The sequence below is a fragment of the Chiroxiphia lanceolata genome, chromosome 1 (genome assembly GCF_009829145.1).
Source record: "Chiroxiphia lanceolata isolate bChiLan1 chromosome 1, bChiLan1.pri, whole genome shotgun sequence".
NCBI lineage: Eukaryota > Metazoa > Chordata > Aves > Passeriformes > Pipridae > Chiroxiphia > Chiroxiphia lanceolata.
In genome coordinates this window covers 12,870,574-12,898,219 of record NC_045637.1, presented here as the reverse complement: position 1 = coordinate 12,898,219, position 27,646 = coordinate 12,870,574, and the positions used below count along the sequence as shown (strand labels likewise).

Here is a 27,646-nt window from a genome sequence, read left to right as displayed (position 1 = left end):
CAGCAAAGGGAAACTCCTTCCCCTTGTATTTATTTTTGTGGGAGCAAAATGTAGTCATTGTCTGGTCTTGATCAGTTTTGCTTTTTTCCTTTTTAAGTTGTTTGTTTCATTTTTCTTTTCAGCTTGAGGGTGGAGAGAAACAAAAGAGGGAGTGAATTAAGAGCAGGAGAAAAGAGTGACTGCTGTTGGACTGTGTCATGTGGTGAGGAAATCAGGCTGAAACTGGAGAGACCAGGCCAAACCTAACAGTCGTACTGGGAGGCCTTGAGTTGTGTCACTCTGACAGTGGATCTAAGCAGTGAAAATAGCTGGTGATGTTTCTGGTTGCAGTCCAGCATCGTCCATATGTGAAACTGTGCTGATGGGCTGCTCTCACAATACTTTTCCTACCTGCCTGCTCTTGGAGACAGTCTCGAAGGATGACCCCTGTCCTTTCCAGATTGACACATGCATTTGGACTGATGTGAGGTAGCATGTTTTTGTATTGTGTTCACTTCAGTTCTCTCTTTTGGTCTTTTCCACTATAGCACTGCTGTTGTTATGGACCCGGATATTTAGTGGATAGAGGAAGGAGCATGTGATTTCTTGGCTGTGTCCTTAGTGTACAGCTTACACCATGTCTCTCCAGCAAACTTGTCTGACACCTGGATGAATCTGAACACAGGGACTGCAACACTACAGGCTTTGGGAGGACTGGCTGGAAAGCTGCCCAGAGGAAAAGGACGGGGGGGGGGGGGGTGGTCAACAGCCAGTGTGTGCCCATGTGGCCAAGAAGGCCATTGACATCCTGGACTGTATCAGAAATAGTGTGACCAGCAGGACCAGGGCAGTGATTGTCCCCCCGTACTCAGCACTGATGAGGCTGCATCTCAAATCCTGCGTCCAGTTTTGGGCCCCTCACTACAAGAAAGACATTGAGGTGCTGGAGTGTGTCTAGAGAAGGGCAGTGGGGCTGGTGAAGGGTCTGGAGCACAAATCTTACAAGGAACAGGTGAGGGAGCTGGAGTTATTTAGTCTGGAGAAAAGGAGGCTCAGGAGAGACCTTATCACTCTACAACTAACTGAAAGGAGGTTGTAGCCGGGGGGTCAGTCTCTTCTCCCAGGTAGAAGTGACAGAACAAGAGGAAATGGCCTAAGGTTGCACCAAGGGGACGTTTAGATTGGATATTAGGAAAAGATTTTCACAGAAGGGGTGGTCAGGCACTGGAACAGGCTGCCCATGGAAGTGTTGGAGCCACCATCCCTGGAGATATTTAAAAGATGTGTAGATGTGGCGCTTAGGGATGTGGTTTAGTGGTGGACTTGGCAGTGCTGAGTTAAGGGTTGGACTCAATCGTAAAGGTTTTTTCCAACCTAAATGATTCTGTGACTCCGTAAGAGGACATCCTGTGGTGTTGAAAATTAATTAGCAGGTTAACAGTCGACATCTTGGTTGTTTAAAATAAAATAAAAGATATTGCTGTTCGTATGTTGGGCAGCAAAAGTGTCCAACAGCAGTGCAGCAATCACTGTGTTGGAAAACAGTTAGCAATCATGGTTCTGGCAGAGGAGGGTCTGACAACTGTTTTCCAGCACATTTATTACTATGGCCAAATAGGTAACTAACCAGAGGATGACAGTCTGAAATGCAAGGTTTAAGAGAAATAATGTGAAATAGTTTAACCTTACTAAAGGCCAAATAAATTAATAATGAACTTTCTGTTCATCAGAATCCTACAGGACATCACTGTCTCTCTCTGGTTGAATTTTCTTATGCGGTCAGATATTCTTCTTTTTCTTGCTGCCAATTTAAAATAGTATATGAGACTGAGATTTCTCACCCTTCAAGAAAACACTTTGATTTGTTGAAGGAAGCTAGGAACAGTTAAGGAGATAGGAAAAAAAGTAATATACCTTTCTCTGTGCTGACATCTGCAACTGGGGGATGTGTTGAAAAGTAAATATAATCTGCTTGGAGTGATGCTTTCCCATTCTCTTTCATTCTGATTCAGTGCTCTGGTTCCTGATGACTGACTTAACAATGGAAAGTGAGGTGCAGAAAGGCTGTAGGACCTCAGTGAAGACGTGGGGGATCATCCCCCTGTGCTGGGCCATGGAGTTTATGTTGTTATTTGTTTGCATATGTTTTAAGAGAGCACTGAGATGAGAAGTGGCAGAGTCACTGTCCATCTGTCTGTCCAGTGCCAGGGAAGTCAGGCCAGGACCCTCACTAGCCTGTTTCACCTTGCAGCTGAAGCCAACTGCAGCTGTTGCTGGCAGCCAAATCACTTCTTCTTACCAGCTTCAAGGTAAAAGCTGCTTACCTGAGCGGCCGAGAGGTTGGAGCAATCCCCTGGGGGTGCCAGTCAGGCAAAGGTGGCCTCGATAGCTGTCCAGGCTTCCAGCATGTTTTCTGAAATCTTCTAAAGCTCTAAGAGAGGGACAATAGTTTCTGTGACAGTGCTGCACGCTGAAAATGGGCCTAAACCTATGAAGTTTTTTCCTTTATTTTTTTTAGAAGATAGCTTATTCGCTTTTTGCTCTTTTGTACTCTTATTTTGCTATTACTTGCTCTTTGCTTATTTTTATGCTTCTGAATATTTCCAAAAGCAGCTGGTAATATTAAGAAGGCATTGCAAAGAGGAGTTTGGCCCATTCCTGTAGATAATAGAAGTTTACCTGGAGGAAGGAAAGGCTGGGAAGCTGCAGCATGGTATGGCCTTGGAATGACTCTATGGGACAGCTTCTGCTCACAGGTACCTGCAAATGGTACAGTGTGGATTAAGACCTTTTGAGAGTGATTGTCACCCTGCCGAGGTGGAGAAGACAACCCTTGGCAGGAGCCTCCTACTCTGTGTTTTCCAGGTCAGCGCCAGGTTTTCCTGGGGAGATCAGGGGCTGCCAGCAGCAGCTGCTGTGATGTGGAAATACCCATCTCTGTTTCAGCTTTGTTCAAAAGGCTGGAGAAAGGCAGCTGAATGCCGAGTGGCACAGGGATAAGACCGCTGGGGATGGAGAGGTGGAAGGGATTATCCCATGGCCTCTCTGAGCATCACTGTCTGCACAGTGTGTGTGCACTTATGCAGAGACCTCAGAGCACTAAGGGGTTTTTAGTGGCTTTTTCACTAGGTGTTTGATGGAAACTTTCAATTGTTATTTTAAGTGTCTGTTGTAGGGATGGGGGCAAGGATGGGTTAATTTTATTAGCTTTGTGAAAAGGTATTGAAGATAAGGATGCTCATGAGCATGATGCTCCATTGCTCTGCAGTCTGCCAGGTTTGATAAATGTTTAATGAGGACTGGACCAGCAGCCGGGAGCTGTTGGGGCTCTTGGGATCTGTTGAGATAACTGGGATTTTCAGCCTGTGGAGACAAGACGACTTTCAGGAACGTTTGTATCTGCTAACCATGCTGTAATAACAGTCTGCAATCGAGAGGCTGCAAACCCCCCATTTCTGACACAGCTGTGCATATTTAATTCGATAGAAAGCATTTCTAGTCTGCTGTTAGAAGTAATTCAGATTGCTAAAGTGATAATTTTGATCATGGTAGTTTTTAGGGAAATAGAGGTATAAGCTGCACTGAAAAGTTAATAAATGCCTGGTACAAAACAAATGCTGGGGGGCGAAGAGCACGGACATGATGGGTGGCTGCCAGTGCCTCACTCTGCATCCTGGCCTTGGCTATTCCCGCCTTGCTGAGCCAGCAGCAGAGGAAAGCAGCAACGCTGGGCCCATTAGGTTCATGAAGGAAGTTTGTCCTGACCTATTGCCTGTACCACAGATTTTGGACATCGGGGCAGTCGAGCCATGGTGGTGGATCACCAGCACACCAGCAGTGCTGGGGGGAAGCACCAAAGCCTGGTGGGGCCATGGAGGGTTGGCATGACCTGCTCCATGGCAATGCTTTCAGCTGACCCCAGGGTTTAGACCACCGAGCTGGCATCTTTCAGGAAAAGAGGTCAGGAGGAGTGTGGGTTTTATTTTCCTTCATGTCGAGCACAGCTGGGAAAAGCAAGTGCTTTCAGGGCTCCCAACTCCGTTTCTTTCTGTAAAATGTTCTTTTGCAAAATTGATCATTTCTGTAGGTTGAGGGAGTCTCTAAGGAACTTTTCTGTCAAGCATCTAGAAAGTACCATTATTTCTCTTCCATGCTGTAACAGCAGCTCGACATTTACATTTTAGCTCACTAAAGATATCTCAACAATCTCATTTTTTGTGAGAAATTTCATGGTGAACAAAGCAAACTAATCCCATTTTCAGGTGGTTAGTGCTGTAGTGTCTGGGTTGCAGAAACCATGTGGAGTGCTGGTGTTTATCAAGTGTTTTAAAAGCCCTTTTGTTTATTTTATTTTGTTTTGCCATGAGATGTTACTTTTTTTTGAAAGCATCTAGAATAATGAAGCAGCTGGTGGCTGAGTCTCCTGCTCGGGGTGCAGAGAATGAAGGATGGCTGGGGTAGCTGGAATCATTCACTGCGTGCTGTGGACCACATAAACAAACAAACAGGCTGTTCCTGTGAACCAGGAGGTGGGTGGTAACTCACAAACCACCATTACCTGTTCTGTATGTGTACTCACCATGACACCACATGGGAGCCAGCGGATACAGATCTCCCCAGCTCTTGTCCATTACTGTGAGGTGTTTGTGTGGCACAGCTCATGTAGGTGAGATCATGATGCCTGGGTGTGAATGCCCTCCTGTGCAGTACGGAGGTCTGGTCTGAATTTGCCCGATCCTGGCATTATGATGCTCTCATGTCAAGGAGAGCTGCTTTTCCTGCCTTGTGCTGGCTTGGAATAAGCATGCCCCCAACAGGAGACTGCTCAAGAGCTGCTGCTCAAGACAAACAAACTCAGGCAAGGTTTTTTTTCAGTGACTATCTAACTGTTGAAAAAAATTCAGTGTTTCTATATGAAACACGTTTGTGACTCCGTCATTGCACCATTGCCTAACTCCAGGCATTCAAAAGCAGTAGCAGATCTCCCAGAACCGTGAAATATGTATGTATATATATTTATATACATATATTACCAACTTGTTTCTGAGCTGTTATATTAAACTCAAATCATATTCTCATAGCCACGAGGGGCAGAAACTTTTTGCATACTTTCTGAAGAGGATCGTGCGGTAAGAGTACAACGGCAAGGGACTGGATTTAATAACTCTGGAGATTTCTTCCTGCTTTATGTTTCCAAAAGTGGAGATCCTTGCAGAAGCTTCACCAGCTGGGTCTTTAGGAAAAGCACCAAAATTTGTGAGGCTCATTGTACAGTCCTAAGAAGCAATAGCTCCATACATGCATATTTATTTTGATTAACTTTCTAAGCAAGGTTTGAGATCAGGGGAAGGATAGGGACCTGTGTTGCACTGTGGGTGATTTTGTTGTTCTTTGAAAGTGTTTTACTCATGGGGTGGTTTTAATTCTGTTGGCAGGTTGTAGGATCACTTCTATGTGTTGGACACAGCACTGAAAAAGCAGAATTTCAGATAGCAGTTTTGCTGTAAAGATAACCAGACTAAACCCATTAAATACAGAAACAGCTTCATGCTAAGCTTGCAGCCTGCCATGTGAGAATGGAGAATTTGACCCAAAAGAGGGAGGAAGAGCAGCAGAAAGTTGCCTGCAAGAGTCCAAAAGTGGTGGAGATGTAAAGAGCACAAAATCTGCAGCTATCCCTTGTGTTTATTTCTTTTACAATTCAGTGAAAGTAGCTTTTTTTTGCCTTACTCTGAGATAGAGGAAAGCGGGAAGCAGCTTCCCTTTAATCTATGAATAAACATGCAGCTTTTTCTAGTCTAAGCTCTTAAAAATTGGTTATGGTTGTGTAATAGCTTCTGGGTTCCCAGCTCCTCCAGTAGCCAATATACTCTTTCAGGAAATCAAGTCATATCTTCCTTTGAAAAGACCCAGAAAAATACCAACCTAACCTGCTGGGAAAGAGCAAAAGACTCCAAGGGATTTCTTTTGAGTTTGCCAGCTAACCTTCCTCTGGCCAGATAACGGAGTCTGGAGCTTCAAACTCAAATACCGAGTTTGAAAAGCTTGAACTGAAAATGCAAGTTGTGCTCACGGTGCTGCTGAAGCAATCAATAAGTTTCTGCCTCTTTTCTTGGGGGGCTAGCAGAGTGGTTTGCTGCTTGTGTCTCTTGTACTCAGAACAGTCCCATGACCATTTTGTTATCTCTTTACCAGTTCTTGCAGACCCTCAGGCACAGTGTTTTTCAGGTGTGTATACAGCCACTGCCGAAGGGGAATTTTTTCTATCAGTTCTGCTCTTGCAGCTGCTGAAGCTAAACCTTCCTCTCCTGTTCTTTTAGGAGAGAAAAAAAAGTAAAAATGAGGAAAGCCAACTTTAGCTTTGGGACAGAGCAGGTGAGTCCCTTTAAGGAGGAGAAGGACAGTTTTGATGGCATTTTGTTAAGTTCCCAATAGCCAAAGAGTTTGTTCTGGTACGTGTCAGCTGCAGCAGATGTTTTGTGGGTATTTCCAGTGCAAACCGCAGCAGTGGTATCTTAGGACATCAGTGTGTGAGTGCTCTCCACTGTCTGCTTGGCCTAAGAAATGTGGATGGTTTTTTTCCCCAAGAGGGCCCCAAGGTTCATCATGTTACTGTAAAAGGGCTGGAGGACCAAGTCTTTGAAATTCTGCTTGTCAGTGGTGGTTATTGGAAAAGAGAATTGCTGGAATTCCTGTCAACATTCCTGGTTACTGGTGAAAAAGCTAAATCGTCAGTCATACAGTGGAAGGGATGGCTGCTATTTTCTCCTCTTTTACTTTTCTCCTTGACTTACATGGCTTTTCCCTCTTTTGTAGGTGTCAGAAGTACTGCTTACCTTCAAAGAAGTATTAAGAACTGAGATTCCCAGGATGTAAGAAATCCAGTGCTGTGAGTGAGTAGCTTTTTTTTTTTTTCTGTTTTTCTTTATGAGAGAAATTCAAGCTTGCCCAAACAGAAGGAGAATATTTTAATTTTTTTTTCTTTTAAAGACACTTCAAGAAATGTTTACAGCAAGCAAATCCAGTCTTTTGGAACCAGTTGAGTGCCTTTGGCACCTCTTTGCAACCCACAAAATAAAGTCAGCATTGTATTACCACATAGGCTGAGTAATTATCTCACTGCAGATATGAACCACATGAATGCATTTAACTGAGAATATGGTCAGCAGAATGGACCATTAGCACCATCTAAACCTTGTTTGTTGTTTCCAAGCCATTGAAAGACACAGTCTTGGTGAAGATTTGAGGGTGCTTGTGTGTTTTGAAAGTAAAGAAGAGCACAGATTGGCTGTGAGGTTGTTTTTGTGTGTGTGCACAACACCCCAGCCCTGTCATCAAAATGGAAAACTATCCAATATTTGGCTCTTTCCTGATGTGATAAAATAGCTTCAAAGGAAGTTTTATACCACAGGAGATACCTGCACACTTGTTCTAAAGCAGCTTGGCCAGGAGCTTTTACATATATATAAACCCCTCCCCCCCAAAAAAAGTGTATATTTAAGGAGCATCTGCACTATGACCTTTTTCTGTGCATTGCTAAAGGGTTTGAGCTGTGATTTTGCATCAGCTGTGGCTTATTTGCAGTTCTACAGGTGGACCAGACAGGGCTACATTAGACCCTACTCAGGAAACCTTGTTTGGAGTTCTGATTGTCTGCCTGGTGCAGTGTGGGCTCCTGGGGCAGCTTCTATCATCTGATGTGAGGCTGAGTAACAGGGCAGAAATTTGGACTGAGGGTTTGGATGCTATTGTTCGGGGCTTCATTGCTTTCTGTAAGTAATTGCTTTTTTTGTAAGTAAATTTCTTAGTAGAGGGGTTGAATAAGGGGTTTTTTTGAAGTTTTTAAAATCAGATTAACTCCCATCCCATTTTTACCCTGTTCTATGGTGATGGAAATTCATGGTTACTTGGAAATCAGTGGAGTTTTGTTTCCATTTTTATTTCAGTGGCTTACAGCCTGTCTTCTGTTACAACAACAAAATCTATTTGGGTTAGAACAGAATAAAACCCCAAATTGAAATCAGCCTGAAAAAAGAAAGGGCTGTGTTTTGTTAATAGCAGAGAAACTAAGTCAATCCATGTTTGGTAAAGATGTGGTACAAATTTCTTAATAAACACTTAACAAGCATTCAGGAATTGGTAAGCAAAAAAAAAAAAAGAAAAAAGAATCCTACTTTCAGCCTTTTGTGAAGGATCCCGGCAATCAGTGCAGTTGCTGGGAGAAAAGGGATGTGATGACAGTGTTTTGTATGTATCATCCCTAGTAAAGTGGTCCATGGTTTATATTCTTCCTTTGAATCATGTATGTTTTCTCCTAACTGCTTAGTGACTGCCACATAAGACCTGCTAATTGAGCTGTGGGGTTTATTTTTTGTCAGTCGCTTACAAAACATTGCACAGGATGGGCTCTGGCCTGTTATTAACAGATGTGTTGGCTTCAGAGTGATGGGAAGAGTAAATACTGATTAAAGTGAAGAAAGTTCAGCAGAAAGATGCCATGTGTACGTATTGTGTCTCTCAAAGTATATCCACTCATGAGAAGTGCTCTTTGCTCATCTCAAAAATAAAATTTTCTTGTTTTTCTGTTAGGTAGGCAGTGTTGAAATTTGGGAAGCATTTCTGTGATCCTAATGAATCTACATCCCTAATGCACCCCTGTGGTGGTTGCTTCCACAAAGGGAATAAATGTGGGGATCTGCTCCTGCCCTTCAAAGGAGGGCTGCTGGTCCCAGGTAAATGTTGTCTGTGTTTTTAAGTCAAAGCAAAGCAGCAATGCTGAGGGAGGCATGTAGTCCATGTGTCTCTGATATATCATAGCTGTGTTAAGAGAATGAGAGAGAAAACAAGAACAGCCTGCTTGGATGCTGCCCAGGTACGTATGGTCTCAGATGGCTCTGAAATTATTGCAGCAAGATGTAGTTGCAGTTCAGGAATGAAAGGAAACTTCTAAGTTTCATTTACCTGTCTTCTCCCACTCTGGCTGCACGACAGAAGCCTGAGTGAGGAACTGGGGAGCATGAGATGGCTGCAGCAGGGTGATGCTGACTTCTTGCTCAGAAGCTCAAGGAGAAACCAGAGCTGGAAGAATTCAGTTCCTGTACATCTGCTTTCTGCATCTTCTTGCAGTATTGCCCTGCATGATATTTCAGGATCAGGTGTTCAGTGAGAGATTTGATGGAGGGAGAGAAAGATGGCTTCTTTGCCATCTCCTTTTTTCTGTTTGCCTGCTGGTACCCAAAGGTGGAGCTTGCCAGCAGCTGCTCCCAGAGGTGCCGTCCCCTGCAACGGATGGCAGTCTGGGATGCAGCAGTGGCTTAGGGTGGCCTTGACTGACACCCGTTCAGAGGGGACCTAAACCAAGAGCTGACATGTATTATGAGCAGTCAGAGATGGTGTTGGTTTGGGAAGTTCCTGCCACTTCTGGTGCGCTTGGAACACTGATGAGCAAACTGTGAGTGGTGGTTACTTCATGTTAGGCTTTAATTCACCTTCCGTTTGTAAGGCAGCATCTCTGTTCTGCTATTTAAGAGCAATGCCCACTTTTTTTGTGGGCAGGATTCCCCTGATGAAGTTTTGTTCTCAGAGCAGTCCAAGGCAGAGCCATCTGTTGGTGGAGGATCAAGCCCTGGGAGGATGCAGGGGAGGGTTCCCTTCAGGTTGTATGTGCTCAAGGAGAAGTATCCTCAGCTGTAGCATGGTGGTGTGGTGGCTCTCTGACCCCAGGTCTCTGTGTGAGGACAAGTTGGTGAGGTAGCTGCAGATCAGGGAATGCCCAGGGCAGGCTGCAGCGTTGGACTGCGGAGGCATAGCAGGTCTGGCAGGAGAGCAGGGAGGACAGAGAAACGCTTTTATGTATTGGGAAAATTTGGGGAAAACTAACTTGGAAAAATTAACTTATTTATGTCAAGGCTTTTGGATGTATAACTGTAAAGGACGCACTTGTTGCAGTGAATTATTCTTTATCAGTTAAGATTTAGATGGGTTTGGGGTTATTTTTATAATTTGGAGCTTGAACAGTGAATTTGCAAACATTTTCTGCAAAGAAAATGACAGCAGTGCATCCTAGGAGTGCCAGTGCTACGCACAGAAACAGCTTTACAAAATGCAGCAGTGGCACTGCCTCCTTGCTCTTACGTGGGGCAAGGGATTGGGCAGCAGCTGCAGCAACCCTCGAAGACTGAAACCATCACTTGCACTTGACACCATAAAAGCCACCACTCCAAACAGTGCACTCCCCACAAAATCCATGCACATTCTCCCCATGTGCAATCAGCTGACTGTCTGGAAATGTTGGACAGACTGTGTTTTATTTTTAAAAGGGGGGAGGAATACTGTTACAACTGAAGAATAGAGATGTGGAGGAGAAGTTGCTTGGAGAGCAGGAGAAACTTAGTCAGGAGAGATGAGGCTTAGCCAAAAACCTCCATTGCAGTTCCCAGCTGAGAAGGGATGAGGAGATTTCTTTCATGTAGCTGCAGATTTGCAGTTCATATCTCAGCTGAGGGGGGGAAAGAGGGTAGGTTTTCCCAAGAGCTGAGTGCTGCCCAGGTTTTGGTAAAAACAGGGTTGCTGCTGCCTGGCTCTCCTGCAGCCCCAGTGTGGTGGTCCTTTGGGATCTGGTTCTGTAGACAGGACCTGATGGTGCCTGAAGAGGCAAAAGCAGGTTTTGTTCCGTTCTTATTTTTGATAGTGTCTCTTCCTCCTTTTCTTTTCCATTAAGTATGATGTCACAAATGACATCAGTCCAATAACTGCTTGTGGTTGTCATAGTCACAGCCTGTGACACCCAAACAAAGCAGCAGGAAAGTGAAGCTGGCATACAAATGCTGTAATATTAATCACATTCCTTTTGGTTAATAACTACGTGGTTAGGTATTTATTTTCCATTGGAAAAAAAGAGGAAGGGGACTTAAAGCAAAAAATTGAGTCATTTAGGGGGAGGAAGGTGGTTCCCAACTCCATCTGAGCAACACAGCTGCACTTCTGTCTCCCAGTACTCTTCCCCTAAGCCAACATTGCTCTGGACCTCAACTACCGAACTCTCTCCTGCAGCTGTTCCCCTCGCTGCAGACCACGTGGTGATGGTCCAGCATGGAAAGGCAATAGGAGATATTCCACTGCCTCTTAATATGAGCTATGTCCCCAGGGCAAAGCCTCCCAAGGACTGGCAGTGAGTGCCAGCAGGAGCCACAGGTCAGCCAGCTGTCAAAGCTGGATGGATGAGGTTGCCATTCTTGTGGAGCATGGACAGAGTGTAGAAAGGTTTTTTCATCTTCTGGAGGGTTTAGATGCGATGCAGGAGTGGTTGTTTGTGGTTCTTTGTTCTCTTTTGGGTTTTTAAATCTGTAAAACAAGCTATTCTGGGTGAGCAGCAGAAGTTTGCCCTTGCAGGGTTTAATCTCCACTCCTTTGGAGTTTTGCACAGTTGGCCTGATGGTAGGAAGGTGCTTGCTGCAAGAAGTAATTCCAATAATTAAAAAAAAAATTTACAGAAATAGATCTGGTACAAGTGCTGCATTGCAAGACAGGCAGGTGGTCAGGGCTTGCTGGGCAGGAGCCACCTAAACCCCTTGCTGCTGCGGGCATGTGGGGAGCCACCATCCGTGATGCCCTCACCAAAGTTCCCCTTGCCCAGTGCCATCCACCTCTGTGCCCCTATGGGAACGTACTGACCCAGAGTGCTCCAACGTGGCTTCCCCAAAATATTTGGGCATGTGATTCGTGGGATGAGCCCGGACAACCACCCAGCCCTGCCTGAGCTGGGAGCAGGCAGCAAGCACACAGAGCAGAGTGTGGCAGGGAGCACTGACCAGCCCGGGGGCTCTAGATTCCAGCATTCAGTGCTGTGGCTCCTACTGGCGCTTCCAAGGGGGTGCTCATTATATAATAGCTGCTGGTTGATTAATATGCTGTGAGTCAGAAGCGCCAGGGTATTTTAGCTTTCTCTAGTTGCTATGGCAATGTTATTTTAACAAATAGCTTTTTAATATTTAATTAAAACAGCTTTTGGCAGGCTGGAGTAAGAACTATTACAATTACTACTACAAAGGGTTAGCAATGAAGTGTATTTCAGAGTCACCTCTTTTGGTTGGGTCGGTGTCATACATCCCCCACTCCAATCTGTCAGCTTCAAAAAATTAAAAAAATAAAAATCATTAATTTATTGGTTGTGAGAAATGTATTCTTGTTTCCAAGACACAAAGCAAATGCAATGCAAATCTGCAGTTACTCTTCACAATTGAAGGTTGTCAATTCTTTCAGTGTACAGTGCCAGGGCAGCTCTCTAAGGATGAAGCGATATGATGGTGTTTATTAATTGCTGCTTTGTCACTGGTATTCCTTCTTCTACCTTTGCCTCGCAGATGAGATCATTCCCATTTTACTTGTTTCATGTTTCCTCTCTGTCAGTTCAGATGCTTTTCCCTTGCCAGCTTGTGGAGGAGGCTGGTGCTGTGTCCAGATCAGGCTCTGGATGGAATCCTAGTCTTTTTTTAGGTGAGCTCCTCTGCTCCCTGATACCAAAGGATTCTGCAGTAGAGACAAATGAACAGAGAACTCAGTCTCCAGAGAAAAATAAATATTTAACAACTCTCTTTGTAAATACCCTTTATTTATAGAACAGTTGCAGGTTCTATCATGCTTGATAAATGGGGATGCTTTTTATGCAAGAATTCTGCCTTGAGGTACTCAGTGGATACTTAATGTTGTCTGTGATATAATAATGAAATAAATGTGTTGCTCTCATGTCACCCTTCCAGCCCCTATTTTCTGTGATTAACTTCAGTATTGCCCACTTTGTCTCTATTCACATTGCATTCCTTAATATTATACTGAAACCTCATTTGGACGGTAACACCTTTATTTCCTGAGGGAAGGGGAAGGCTGCAGAGACTATATGTACCTCCATCATGTTATCACCTTGGTGTCTCACCAGGTCCTTGAGGTTGGTGAGCTCATCCTCTTGCTCTCATAGAGGTTGGGATAGTGCTGTTATCCCATCTTATGAACAAGTGAAAGTAAACCTGGAGAGACAGATTAGGATGTTTCACCCCAGCTGCCTATAAGCTAAGCAATTGTTTTGTAGTAGCTGTCTGATCACTTCCAGCATCAGTTGACATACTGCACTATTTGCAGAGATGTTTTGCCCTGCTTTAGGACAGATGTTTGAGGCAGGTCACAGGTGTAACACTCAAGAGTTGTTTGTCTCTCCCCATGTAACTCTGAGCCATAAACTCAAATGGGGAAAAACTGGATAAGAGAACTGCCACCCTGCACCAAAGATCTATACAATTCTGTAGGTCCATAGCGGTGTCCAGGCTGGAGGATGTCCTCGCTTGTTGTACTGCTCTGGTCACACAGTGTCAGGTCCCCAGTCCAAAGCAGCACAACTAATCTCTTCCACACATTTCTTGCAGCTGGGCATCGAGGATTAAACAGCTCAGAAGGAGGTGCAAATCCTGTCTACAGGCATGTAAACTAAGGTGCAAAAGATTTGCCTAAATCCTTCTAGCAAGCCAGGAAGAGAACTAAGGCTTTCCTTCCTATTTACACTGAAGATGTGTTGTTACGACCAAAGTGACAGTGATAATATTATTGCTGTGGTAATACAGCAAACAGTATGGCTGTGTTAGGCAGTTCTTTAAAGCATCCTTCTGAGTTGCATCCCATACTTATTGCTAATTTTTTTGATGTCTTTTTAAACCCCTCTGCTAGCTGACATCAACCTCAAGTTGTCCAAAGGCGATCCCAGGATGTGTTGGAAGTGATGGAAGCAGGGGGTCTCTGGGTGGATAGTGACAGCCACAGAGCAGCACATGGTTGCAGCCACTTGTGTCAGCTGCTGGTTCCTGAGAGGTCTGGGAAGGAATCCTTTCTATTTTCTACCAACAAGGATCTGAAACATACTGCAAAAATATTTGACTGGTTTCATAGCAAATGTGGGTCTCTGTGAGGCTTGCAAGGCAGTAGCTGCATGGCAGGAGGTCCTGCCATAATGGAGGGGCATCGTGGAGGGACAGGCAGTGACTGCTGTAGGGGAAGCTGATAAGCAGATGGATGAAGCTAGCATTGCCATCGAGTGGAGGAAATGAGTGCCGCTACTTTAGCAAACACAATCGGGCTGCCTCAGAGGGGTAAGGGGGCTGAGAGATTTGAGCCAAATACTCTGACCAAAGGGAGCTTGTGGAGCCATTCCTTGGGAGGAGGTGGAAGAATTTGGTGATGGTGACTGGCAAGGGTAGGGAAGTCTGAGCATCGATGCTTTTGGATATCAAAAGATGGTGTATTAAGTAGCTGAAATGCGAATTCTAGTGAGCAGGCAGAGAAATAACACTTCTACCTGGAATTGTCATTACATGGCCAAATTTTGGACAGAGAAAAGTGCTGCAGAGTAGCAATCCTGCTTGGGCTACATGCTGGAGTCTGAGAGAAATACCCCCATGTTATGAGTGAGAGAGAGTGGCTGATAGCCAGAATGCTGACAGTATAGCAGGTGGGAGAGCAGGTTGGGAGCTCTGCCATCCCTGAGCAGAGGTGGCCCAGAGGTGTACAGTGGGCTGTTGGGGAGGGATGGCTGTGCCATGAGTCTGTGTGGTGGAGCAGACCCAGCAGTGAGCGATTTGGGGAATTCCCTGATGGGTATTGCTCCTGACTGCTGTTATAAGTGGTAGGTCTGGGTAGTCGGATCTGCTCTGGAAAGCTGAACCCAAGGAGGAAAATTGGGTTTGTCGAGGGAGTGGCAGGGGGAAAGAAGAGGATGGGTGCCTGTATTTTTGTTTGGGTAGATGTGCACTGGAGTTGTACTGGAAAAGCTGAAATGGGATTTACAAGGGGAAATAAAAGCTCCACTGCAAACGCAGACTGATGTGAAAGAGTTTACCTGCGAGGTCCTCAGCTCAGCCTCAAGTACTCAGCCTCCCCATATCAGTGAAATGTGCTATATAGATCTTCAATTTACAAGTAATCTGGGACTCAATTGTTGTCTGGAGAGGCATGACATGCACTCTGGCAGATCGGACTCCCTCACCCCTCAGTATAAGGGTGGATCCAAGCTGACAGTGCTCAGAGATACTACAGTAACAAAGACTCCCCAAAATTAAGCCCAAGGGCCTTTCTTTTTTTGTGGTTGTTTAGGATCCATGCAAGTTGGTGATCTTCCCCAAATCCCCATGTTACCAAAAGCATGCGGTCTCCTCCCCTTGCCTAAACACTCCCTACACTTAAGTGGAAGCAAAGCCAACTTTAGCTGGTCCCAACTATTTAAAAGATACATTGCCACTTTCATGTGTCCCTGATAAGCAAGAACATCAAGGCATGGAATAGAGTCAGGTGAATTGAAAGAGATTGGAAGCGACAAAAATTGCAGTGAACTTTCCTAGAGCTTCCCATCTCCACCTGTTCCAGTCCTTTCCTTTATCTTTTGCTGCCATCAGTAGTTTTTGGTAGTGTTGTCTTCTCAGTGACTGCTCTCTCATGGGGATGTCTGTTGGAAATCAGGAGGTTGATATGTTGAAAGCAGGAGCACTTGGGCCTGTGAGTCTGCTTGTGTATTGCAGAATGTGCTGCTGTCTCCTAACCCAGAAATGCAATGGCAGTGACTATCACGTGCTTTACATCACCAGTAGTTTCACACAGTACAACTGTGATATTTGCACAGGTAATGTGTGCTTAGTCCCTATTTTACTGGTAGTGGCATTAGGGTAGAGCATCACATAGGTGCTGAGCACAGTCATGGTCTCTGAATTGACTCAGTTTTCATTGTCAGCATTAGTCATGACTCAGGTATAAACAATCTGGCAAGTTTCCCGTCTGTAGTTCTCCAAGTATGGTCATCTGCTTGCGTGCCTCAAACCAGACTTTAACTGTGTGTGCTGCACTCTGAAATCCAGCCTGGTTTGCTACAGATTAATCAAACCCTGCAGCACTCAGGGGCAGCTGCATTTCAGATGCTGCTGTGAGTGTGTGTAGGGAAGGGTGAGGAGGAAGCGTGGTGCTCAGGATCTACTACAGGAGGACATTCGAGCTCTAGTAGGACAGGGAATAGTCTTTCACTTATTGTCTTTGGTTGTTATTAATATTGGATTAAAATGTGGTTTATATTATTTATATTATATATGTAATTGTATCTAGTGGTTGTATATTAATTATTATATACTATATGAATGCAAAGAGCTACTGCATTATTTTTAGCTCTGTTACAAAACATTCCGTGGATTCCCATTTTGATGTGACCTTGCTCTTCTGTTAGGAAAATTTTCCTGTGTGACTATCCAGGACCTGCACCACCTGAGCTGGGACCAAAGCCCCTTCAAAAGTGGGCAGCTCCAGTGAGCCACCCCACTTACCTTCCTACACTCACACAATCAAGACGAGGTTTCCTTACCAGCTGGACCCCAGGTTTCTCATAGAAGAGTCTCAGATGTCTGGATCCTTAAAATAATTTAATCATGGTGCAATAACAACAGCTTGAGCTGGGTGCCTCCCAAAGAGGGACCCCAAACAAAAGATCGAAGTCTATGTAGTGAAAGTCTGAGCTCTTCCAGCTCAGTATTTGGCTCCTGCTGCATCTGAGTGTCTGGTCATCTGGCTTCCACAGAGGTCCTCTGTGCCCTTTGTTACGCCAAGAGTAGGCACCCACTGTTGCCTCAAGCTCCCACCACCCAGAGCTCAACCTGCAGCTCACACTGCAGCTGCACCCTGAGCTACCGGCACTAAATGTATTCCTCAATTACTCTGATGGCTTTGATTAAGTAAAAGCTCACTGAGTGGCCATGGGCAGGCCATCCCTCTGATACTGGAGGAGTGCAGAGAAGGAGCAGCTTTCTTCTTTGATCTTGCTTCTGCTGGAGTCAGTAGCAAAATTTCAGAGGACTTCAATGAGCCAGAATCAGTGCTCTAAAAATACTTCCAAGGCACTTGGGGAAAGCACTCCTGAGTAGGTGAGGAGCAGCCCTTATGTGCCTGCAGGGCAGAAGGGAGCACACCCTTGGTAGGTGTTGCTTCTTTCTGAACACATCCTTTTGGTGCATGTTATCAAAAGGAAAGAAACTTTTGCAGCAGTAGTGTAATGTGTAGTGCTCTCTGTTGTAGCAATAAGCTTTGATCTGTTACTGTAGAAATTTTGCCACTTTTTATGCAAAAAGGTCCAAAAGCCCCTTCCTTTCGCTGTCCGTGAAAATCTTAACCTGAAGGGTGAATTTTGTGTGTACCATGATGACCTTTGAGCATCTTTCCAGGTGAGTCTGGATGAGTAATTGTGTCACTTGGATGACCTCCTGACACATACATCAGCCTTGTGCTAGTCCTGACTGCCAGAGGTGGAAGTGAAATTAGGGATATACCCCGTGAGTTAAAAGCAGTGTAAAGCTTCCAGACCCTGCTTTAAGGAATCACCTTCAGGGATTCCAGAGAGTGGTTTTGAGCACAGGAAGTAGACAGGGTAGGCTGGAGGTCAGATTTGCATCCCCTGGTATGTGATGTCTGCCCACAGTGGTTGCGCAGGCAGGAGCAGGGAGAGGTGCTCATCTCCTTTCCCAATGGAAAATGGCTTCAGTGTGTCCTTAAGCCTGAGGCTGACCAGGGGAAAAAACCCCCGTGCTCAGGCCCTGAGATGGCCCCAGCACTGCTCTGCAGTTGTGATATATCTAGTACACGTGGAGCTGTGTACTCAGGGACAAGATAAATGGAGAGGAGGGAGATGGTGACCTCCAAACAGCTCCTGTGGTGGCAGAGTGAAAGGAAACGCTCTGTGTTTTAGCTGCTCTTTGTAGAGGGGAAGATGACTCCGAAAGGGCATTTAAATAGCAAAAGAAGTAGATGGTATTTTGAGGGTTTCCTAAGCTATTTGCAAAAGTAATAATAATGAAAAGATCTCATTTGTAAGAGTGGGAAGTTTCAAGGCTGCAGCTCTGAGCAGCATGCCAGGGTTAGGAGTGCTGTGGAGCCCTGTGATAGTTCCAGTGTGCTGGTTTGCTTTCAGGCTCATGGAGGGTTCATTTCCTACCTGTCTAGCCTCCCTCTGTCCATCTGTGCTCTCCTTGCCCAGAGGTGCAGGGTCTGTGAGAGAAGGCCCACTGGGCCACTGGCAGTGACTGGAGTTTCCTGCTTTGGTTTTTAATTTTTTTTTTATATTTGCTATGAGTAGGTTTAGCTTAGGAATTATCCCTGCAAATCACAGTCCCTACTTCTGACACCTGGCTTCTGCAACGCATCGCTTGTCTGCCAGCAAACACGTGGCTGTGCCCATCAGGTCCCTGAGGCCAGTCATAGATACGTGTTGAAACTGTGGCTTCTCCTCCTAAAAACCTCAGTGGATTTCCTGCGCCCTGGGATATGTCAGGGGAACAGAGCACTGAGCTCAGTTGTTGTGGCCTCTTCCATGGCTGCCTGAAACACATCTGTAAACTTAGTGGTGGTAACATCAGTGTAATGAGCTCCGGAGCAATGTATGGCATCGATAGCACAGCAGCTGCGGAAAACTGCAGAGTCCCTTTACAAGACACCTTCTCAACACCGTTAGCACCGAGATGATGCCATACAAACTGCCTGCTGGCTGTTCAATGTCTACCCTAATGTGCTACTTTTGTGTTGCTTTCAAATGCCAGAATTTTGCAATAAATGATTGCAAGTGCATCAGTTCTTGCCCCCTACAGTGCATGTTTGTGGTCTTGTCTGGTCCTGGTGTAGTGTCTGCTCAGGTGGAGGCTCCTGGGGCATGTTGAGCATTACAGTATGCTCACATTTTGTGTCATCACCATGACTGTGCAGCACCAGGTCTGTTTTGGGGGAGAAGCCACCCTCTTTTGTGCAGCCTCATTGGTTGCTGTTGATCTACTCTGTTTGCTTTTCAGGAAACTCTAGCAGGATTAAGCTTGCTGGCACTGTCTGACACTGCTCTGTGCCTCTGCTCTTCCTCAAACACTCAGCCTTGAGAGCTCTAAAAGGCTGGACAATCCCCAGGGTCACCTCACAGGAAACAGGCATTCAAAGAGTTCATGTAATTAGCTGCACTTTCTTTTTAGATACCACCTAATCTGCTTGAGTGAAGGAACCAGCTGTCCCATTTGCTTCATCAAGGCTGGCCTGGGCATTATATAAAGACCTCAGTGTGTGTCCTGGGGCTTTCCCTGGCTCGTCCTGCTGGTGGGACCCTCAGCTGGGATGGCAGCAGAAGATAACATTATAGCAGGGCTTAAGTGTCAGACACCTGTATGAAATGTGTAGGACTTCAATTTTTTTCCAGGATACTGACCTCCTGGGGATCCCATTACATTGTTTAGAGATTTGGGTACTGAACCCATCTGAAAATTAGACTGTGTCTGCTTTACAAAGGCTGAATTTTATTACAGGCAATTGGAAGCTGGAGGTGGGAGGGCTTTGTATTCCTGTCAGTCAATTTGGTGGCTTTTCTTTTTTTACTTGGTCAAAAAGATGGTCGATAGCATGGCTAGATCCATGCACACTGCCAGTCTGTGCATACTTCCCCACGGGGGTTACTGGAGGTGACATGTTCTGCTGCTGCTCCTTATCGCCTTCCCTGAGACCCTCTTTGTTAGAGGCTGGTGCCAGATTGCTCTGTGCACCTTCAGCACAACAGTGGTTAACCCGAGGTGAGCTGTGTTTCATGGGAAGTCCAGGAGGGTGGTTCCCACTTTGCAAAGGTTGACATCATTCTGGTGGATACCACTTGCACTTTGCCCTCGGCAGGGTAGAAGCACACTCTCACTGTCTGAAGGGTTTGAACAAAATATGCCTGGCTGCATGAGTTGAAATTTCTTTGGTTTGACCTTAAGACAGATTTGCCTGCAAGGGGCTGTTGTCAGAGACAGCAATGCTTGGTGTTGCTTGTTGTTACTGAACCACCAATTGTTGAACATCTAGCTTGTTGCTCAAAATTACTGTTTTTCTCACAGTGTTATTAGACAGTTTTGAAGCCTATTGACTTATGAAGACAGCAATATTTAACACTTTTTTTTAATCCTCAAAGCAATTTACAACTAATAATCCTCCTCACTCTCGTGTGAGCAGGGACATAGTGTGTAAACTCTTTGGGAGAAGGAGTGAGGCTTGTTTGGGTTTGTAACGTGATTGGGGAAAAACTGCTGATCTGGGAAAACCTTGCCATAGAAATCCTGCCTAGGAATTATACAGAGAAACTGCTTTGTGTAAGTAACTCAGACGTGCTGGTGAAAGGATTGGGATGTTTCTAGTGCAAGCAGTTAAACCATACCTTGTCTTTCTCAAATTTATAAAATGCAATTTTAGCTGTCTTGGAAGGTTTCCTCTTGTTTTTTAAAGTTCCAGAAGTCTACATGGGAGATCGTAAAATTGGATGAGTACTGTGTGACTGAGGGATTTCTGAGTTAATTAGTAACTTGAAACATAAGAAAATAAAGATTTTCTTGACTTGTTACATTAGTAAGATATGTTTGAACCAGTGCTGCATGTCATTAAACGTCTGGTGAATCACATCTGACATACATGCCAAAAAGAGTCTGAGATAATGGGACCAAAATGTCACGCAGTAATGATATTCACAAAACAGAGTAATTTCCTGGAATATAATCCTCAGAGATTGTAAAATGAAATTTGAAAGTGCATCCCCATTCCTATCTTGCCCCTTAAAAAGTAAAACCGCTGGAAATTATTAACCCCTTGGTGGTTCTTACAGCAGCTTGTGAAGGTTAAGCTTCTTGTTAGGTCTCAAGTGCCTCTTTCCTACCCCAACTTGCCATGGCCAAGGGCAAAGTGAATCCATGCACCATCCATTTGTAGAACACACTCGTGGTGGTGGAGGTTCCCCATAGAGATATAGATGTTTTCTGCTTTGTTCTTCAGGTCTGTCAGCTGTTCTTCAAGTCTTCTGGCTTCCCGAAACAGTTACCATTTTGGGTAATACCACTGCTATGTGTCATGTAATGGGCAGAAAAAGAGTCTCTGGCCTTGTTTTGGTTTTATTTAGGAGATACTCAACGAAGAGGCATTGTTAAGTGTATAGGGAATCGTCGCTGGCGCTACTGGTGGTGTTCTCCAGGGGTCTTTTACACCTTTAGAGAATGTATAATCTAGTAACTTATGGTAACTTATCCTAAAACTGTGGTAATTAAATTTAAGGGATTGCTGAGGTTGTTGGGTAGGGTTTTCTGAGAGCTGGGTTCCAAACCTGCTCTGTCTGTCCCTAATCTGTGTTTTAAACATTGACTTCAGCTTCTAGCTAATCTTCTTTAACTTGTGCTGTGTTAGTCAAGCAGCTAATTCACTGGGAACTCTTGCAGGCTCCAGTCTGTTTGCACAGTCCTTATTGAATCAGAATGGAAAAGCACTGTGGAATTTGAAAGAAAAGCAGAATGTGGATTTGTGATCTTTCCTTTTTATGTAGTCTGTTTGAAGGAGGAAGACTGAGGTGCCTTCCCCTATGTGAATCATCAAATCACTAGCAAAAATATAGGAAAAAAACCCGTGTTTTATCATTGCTGCCTTGACCGGTGTGCTGAGTTGAGAAGGGCATGCCTGTAGGTTGGGCTAAAAATTGGGCAGGAGTGAGGGGCATTTCAGTTCCTGTGGATTTGGAATGGGAGAGAAAAGCCTGGAGCCCCTGCTGGTAGCAGCAAGCTGCCCCTGCTGGGTGGGATTCAGCAGCGGCAAGGCTGGCCTTTTGGGCATTTGAACTGACTTCAGGAGACTGAGGGCAAAGCTGTTTCTTCCTCATTCTCCCCTTCCTCTCCAAGCCCTTGTAGCCCTGTAGCCCTTTGCTGCTGCCTATTCCTTTCTCTCTGTCTTCTCAGCAAGTGCAAAACCAGTTGAGGTCCAACCCAACACCTGCTGTTTTCATCAACTAAGTACAAATCACCCTTCTCACCTCAGGAAGACCAGGTGCAATCATCTGTGCGTGCTCATGCACACACAAAATAAACTTACAGTCCCACCAGGATAAATGCTGTATTAAAATCACACATGTAACATCATCAGAGTTCTAGTTTAAGCAGGGCAGATGGAAAATGCCCTGCTGACCTAATGCCCATTAAAAAAATTTATCTGTAGCTGGTGTCAATGCGCTGCTTTCTTCTTTCCCTTTCTTTCCTTTTCTTATCATTTCTGTGCTTTCTCTTCTGAAGAAGTTCAGTGCTGCATGAAAGAGATTACAAGTGCTTTTCATCTTGCCTCTTTTTTCCCCCCAATTTTACTTCTTCCCAGCAAGCCTCAGGGGTTTTTTTGGTGTGGGGGGTTTTTTTTGGGTTTTTTTGAAGCATTTGATTTGTAGCTCTCCTACCTGCTGGGAAAGATTGACCTGCTACTGAGCATCTTCAGACAGCCCTTCTTACGAGTCACTTGGGACTGGAAGCACAGAGGGCCAGGTTGAAAGGTGTTTCTTTCCTGATGCTGTTTACACTCTAAGGGAATAGTGATGGCATGTGCCATTTTTATATAGCTGGATATACATTGGGTGTATATGTGCCTACATCTTGAAATGGGGTTGTCCAAGGAGGACAGACTTTTTTTTTTTCCCCACTAACACCCTCTTGATTTCTCCAGATTTGAATGAAATCCAATTGCCTTTTTTTACCCCCACTCTTTCTCTCATAATACGATTTTGGTGCGGTTTTGCTGTGCAGTTTCGTTTTCACAAGATTCAGGCTATGCTTTGGTTCCTCTGAAACATGAGGTGTGGATCCCATGCAGAAACACTTTCAGTCTGTCAAATAATTTGTAGGTTTCCCCGTTTGCTGCCCTAGTCTGTCTCTATATGTCTGGGGCAGGAGGAGACACAGGGAGAGCAGTGGTGCTGAGCCACTGTACCAAGAAGTGAAGGGAGAAGGATGCCTTTCACTTCACTTGGGTTCATTGCAAGCCCAGTGGACCACAGGGCCATCCTGCTGTTCAACATTTGAAGCCTGAAAAGATATTTCAGGGCAGTCTGGACAGGGCTTTGCTTTTTTTTGCATTTTTTTTCAGTTCCTGCCATCGTAATACCGACACTAAATTGTTTCGCCTTCAAAGGAACAAACTTGACACTCTGGAATGGCTGTTCTTCATCCTTTCTGAAGGATGAATCAACCAGCACTGAATTTCCTCAGATACATCTTCCGCTTTCATGTGTTGGTCTGAAAACACTGACCTCGGCAGTTAGGCTGATTTATTCTACAAAAGAAGTAAAATCTTTCTGTTCTTGTTTGGATTCAGTTTTGAAAGAGTAAGGTCTAGGATTAAAAGCAAATTATGAGAAGAAAAGAGAGAGGGCCTTTTTTAATTTGCTTTCCTAGACCTAATACTGAGGTTCCTTTCTCACTTGCTCATGCAACAATTAAGACCAAGTCCAATGGACAGCGCCCTTGAACTCTTTTAGTTAATGCCACCTTTCATCATTAGTTGACAGCTAGAGATGCCACGTTTGAACCTTGGCAAGTGACAAAAGAGACCAGTGAAGATTTACGCACTGGCCCTGCTCTGAAGATGAATCAAACGCAGGATGACCGGTCCTGTGTCATTCCTCCTGTCCCTTCTTGCCTGGGGGTGGTTTGGATACAATTAACTCATGTGAACTGCCAGTATTTGGAGAGGAGGGGTTTGGGAGCCGATTTCAGCCGGATCCAATTTCTCAGCAGCCTTGTGTGCAATTGGGCTGTGTTTCATCATATTAGCTTTATTTTAATAAGTGTTATGAGAGGACTGCTCAGTGACTGAGGATTTTCCATTACAGGCTCCTCAGCAGCCTTTTCACGCTCCCTGGCTCTCTTTCCTCCTCTTGCAGTTCCACACATGGGATAACTTTGCTTTAGAAATTACGTTTTTTCAAAAGGAGAGCAGGGGCCCATGGATTGCATGAGCACGATGGGATTTTAAGGATTTCTCGTTTGTTCCCTCTCTTTCCCCTCTGATTTACTGTTGCGAGGCCACAGGACATACCAGGGGAACTGAATGCATTGGGTCAAATAGGACCCAATTCCTCTCCAAGCCCAAAGCAGCCCAAAACAGGGACTGCTTCTCAGGAGCATTTCTAGAGACCACACAAGTCAGGAGCTACGTGACCAGTTTGTCTGGTTTCTTCTGCTTGAGTTTCCTTCGCCCCAGGAATATTTTGGTGAGGGTAGAGAAGACAAAAGGTGTTGGAGGAGAAGCTGATCAACTCCACAAATCAAAAAAATCATTAAGAGAAGAGGAACTTTGGAGAGAAAAGACAAAAGTAAATCAGTATTTTTTTTTTCTTGGGTGCTCTTTCAGGTAAGGAGCATGCAGTAAGTCTTGACCTAGTTCCCTCAATATCACAAAGGTCTTGAGACCGCAGTTGCTTCAGGAAATGTTGATGAGCAAGTGTTTCCCTGTCAGAAGGCAGCTGATCTGCTGGAACTGATGCTCTCCACATAAGTGGGTGTTTTGTCAGTGCTTTTGTTGGGAAAAAGGTCTGAAACCCAGGCTGGATATGAGAGGTAATGGCTGATGAATGCTCCTCTGAGACCTGGTTTTAGGTCTCTGCCTTATGGATGGGACTGTTATCTCTCACCTTCCCTGCTTCTTATTTGGATTTTGGGGTCAAGTGACTTCAAATAATAGCATCAGCTCTTGCTGTGGAATGTGGTTTTTTCCTAAACTTCAGAAACTATTATGCAATTAAACTTTCACATAAAGCTTCAGGAGAAATAACCCTGGACTGCTCTAGTCTGGATCATTGTAGGGCTTAAGGCAGCCTTGCAGGTGATAAGACAGGGAAGGAATGCTTCTGAGAAGAGAGGCTGGGGGGGGAAGTCCTTGGGAGCTTGTCAGTTTTGAATTGCTAATTGTTACACAGAAGGTTTGGCTACATGGCTAGGTTGAATACTAGCCAAAGACAAGGCCCTAGCTCTGATGTGTCTGTGAATGCTGAATTGCTTAAATATTCATCCAAGAACATGGGTAGGGTGTATGTTTTGAAGGAAAACTTGTAGTTGCAGAGACAAGCTTTAGAGCCTAGCCTATATTTAGCTACTGCTGCAGCAATCCTAGTGGAATATCAGGTGCAACATCCGGTGATGGCTTTCAGAGACAGCAAGAGAGCTTGTGAGTACCCTCTCTGCCTGCCCTCCACACTGGCCAGGCTGCCCACAGCAGTGGCAGATCCGTCTGTCCTCCCCAAGGAGATACCCACAGCGAGCATCCTGCTGTTGCATGTGGAGACTATCTGAAAGCATGGCCGAGTTACCTTAATTCCACTCCTTTCTGTTGTTGTTATTGTTTTTTTTTTTTTTTTTTTTTTTTTTTTTTGACTAGAGAGGTAATTTTTCATGCTGTTTAGAAAACAAAATACATTGACTGTGCTGTACAAAGTAAACAAACCAACCAACCTGAAAATGACCGAGCAGCTGGTTAACAGTTGGAGCTAAGACACGTCTCAGCAGTGAGGCTGTGGAAATGCTGCCTTTCCCCAGTGTATTTGGTTTCCCAGCGTGACAGGATTGCCAGGCTGGTGGCGACAGCCGGAGATTTTCAGCCGGCTCTTTCCCTGCCCTCCTTCACTGTGCAGCAAAGTCTGGAGACAAGCACACTTGGTGCTGGGGGGTTGCCATGGAAAGAGCTGCCATGTCGCACCAAGTTTGTAGTGGAGTGTTTGATTGTTGTTTCTTCTTGGGAGAAGAATTTTCACAAATGTTACAAAACTGGGTGACCATGTAAATTAATGCAAGCTGGTCACAAAATCAGTCTCTCTTGAAATTGTATCATTAAGGATTTTTTTTTTTCCTTACCTCAGAAGGAGCACACGTGTTTTGGCAAACAGATACTGAATACTAGTCTCGCACTAGATTTTCAAGCCTGCTTGCAGCACAGAAGAGAGAGTAAGAAGGAGGAGGGTTTGCTGGAGTAGGTGGGAGTGAGTGTAAGCCCTGGGCACGCTGTTGTAGACCTGGTCTTGGCCTCCCAGAAACAGGGAGAAGAAACCAAGTTTTAAAAAAAAATTAAAAAAAAAAATATTTAAACAAATGCCCTTTGGTGAGAAACTGTTTTAAGGAGCCGTTGTCCTCCTTTTGTGCATTTCTCAAGTATTGCTCAAGCATCATTGTTACAGTTTCTTCATCTGGATGAGCTATGAAGTAGCCCTAGGGGAAATCCAGCCATCAGGGAGACAAAGAGGCCGATGCCTAAGATGACTCCAGCCCTGAGCCAGAACTGAAAATAGTGGGTATGAAGGGATTAAAACCTGTGGGAGGAGATGGGGAGGAGGCAACTGCCAAGCTTACTTTGTCATGCTTTAAGGTGTTCTGATGGCAAACCCTACTACTGGTGAGAAATAAATGAATGTGAGGTTTTGCCATTTCTTTTGTTGTTTTCCCTGTCATTTTATTCTTCAGTACAGTAATAATCTCTCTGGGTGAAACATGGTCCCTTTTGTGGTTTGGGAGTGTGAGGGGCATTCAAGGCAGATGCCAAAGCATCCAGGCTCTGGATGGTCCAGATGAAACTCAGTTATGGAACTAGGAACTGGTTTGTTCTGCATGCCTTGATGTTTAAAATTAGAAGTGGAAGCAAGAAAATGTGTCCTTTGTGGCACGTACTGTGGCAAAAGTCTGCAAAGGCATGGATTCTGCTAATCTGATAGTATTTGCAAGTGTGTCGATTCTTATTATTTTTTATTATGTATCAGATCTTATGAAACTTCATTTACTTACAGAGATACTTCTCACTTTCTTCCACTGCATGTTTCCAGAAGAATCAGTGCTTCTTTTGAACTGGGGTATTAAGAAGTTTGTGAATGAGCCAGTAATCATCTCTTTGTATTTCCTGAGTGAAAGGAAAATACAGAGATTTTCGAGTCCCGCTAAATCCCACTTTTTGCCAGCAGCATTGTGTCAGGGTGTGCTCACTGTCTACTCCCTACACCCCTCTGGCATCCTTTCCCAGAGCTCCTGGGTGCTGGCAACTCCTGTCCTGGCCTAAGGACACTCGTTGCAAGGGCCAGTTGAGGAAAGGTGGGACAGGATGGATTCAGAGCTGCTGCATTGAAAAAATAAAAAATTATATACTACATGCGCACACAGGCTGGCAGATTAAACACAAACAGCAAAATGTTACACAAAAGAATTGCATGTTGTTAGATCAGATCTATCTGCCAAGTTTGTAGAATCTTGAGGACAGCAATATACCTGAAAATAGGAGAGCCTTATATTCAGGGGGTCTACTAGTATCCAGGTACCAAAAGTTGTGCAGAGAGGCTTGAGGGCAGAGCCTTGGCACTCCCTCAGACCCATCCTTGCTGCAAGTCTGGTTAGAGTTCACTGGAATTAATGCTCCCCAAAGCAGCAACTCCACTGTCCTGCAGTACTTGATATGGGAAGAAGGATCTCATGTTTGGGGGAGGGGGACAGTGTTTGGGTTTGTGGATTGCAGTCGTCAGGGGAGTGTTTCTGTCCCAGCTAAGGAAACCCAACTCTGTGTGACAAGGGGGAAGGATTGCACTGCGTGCCCAACTTCTGGCACGAACAAAGGTCCTTTGTGGCCATGCCAGATTTTCCCAGCAGAACTATTACTGTGCACAGAGGGCAGTGGCTCTGCCCTGTGACAAATTGCAGCAGCAACGGGTACACAGGGAGGAAGAGGAAGCTTGTTTGGTCCCGTGATTTTCCAGGGGGAAAATGGCATTTGTTTGCCTGCCTGGTGGATGCCCTGATTTGTTTGGTAGGGACACTTAAACTGTATGCAGCCA

General features: G+C 44.9%; 1 protein-coding gene across 3 annotated transcripts in view; it reads left to right on the top strand.

Annotated features, from left to right (window-relative positions):
• The window catches only part of ZHX2 (zinc fingers and homeoboxes 2), a 76,083-nt gene that overhangs the window by 25,175 nt on the left and 23,262 nt on the right, over positions 1 to 27,646 (top strand). Inside the window, exons 2-3 of one of the 3 annotated variants that reach the window (XM_032711711.1) lie at positions 6,796 to 6,868; positions 7,564 to 7,751. The gene's annotated coding sequence lies outside the window, so the exon portion shown is untranslated. Of the gene's footprint in view, positions 1 to 6,302; positions 6,355 to 6,795; positions 6,869 to 7,563; positions 7,752 to 27,646 lie in introns of those variants that run through there. The other 2 variants (XM_032711701.1, XM_032711694.1) reach the window with 2 other exon arrangements.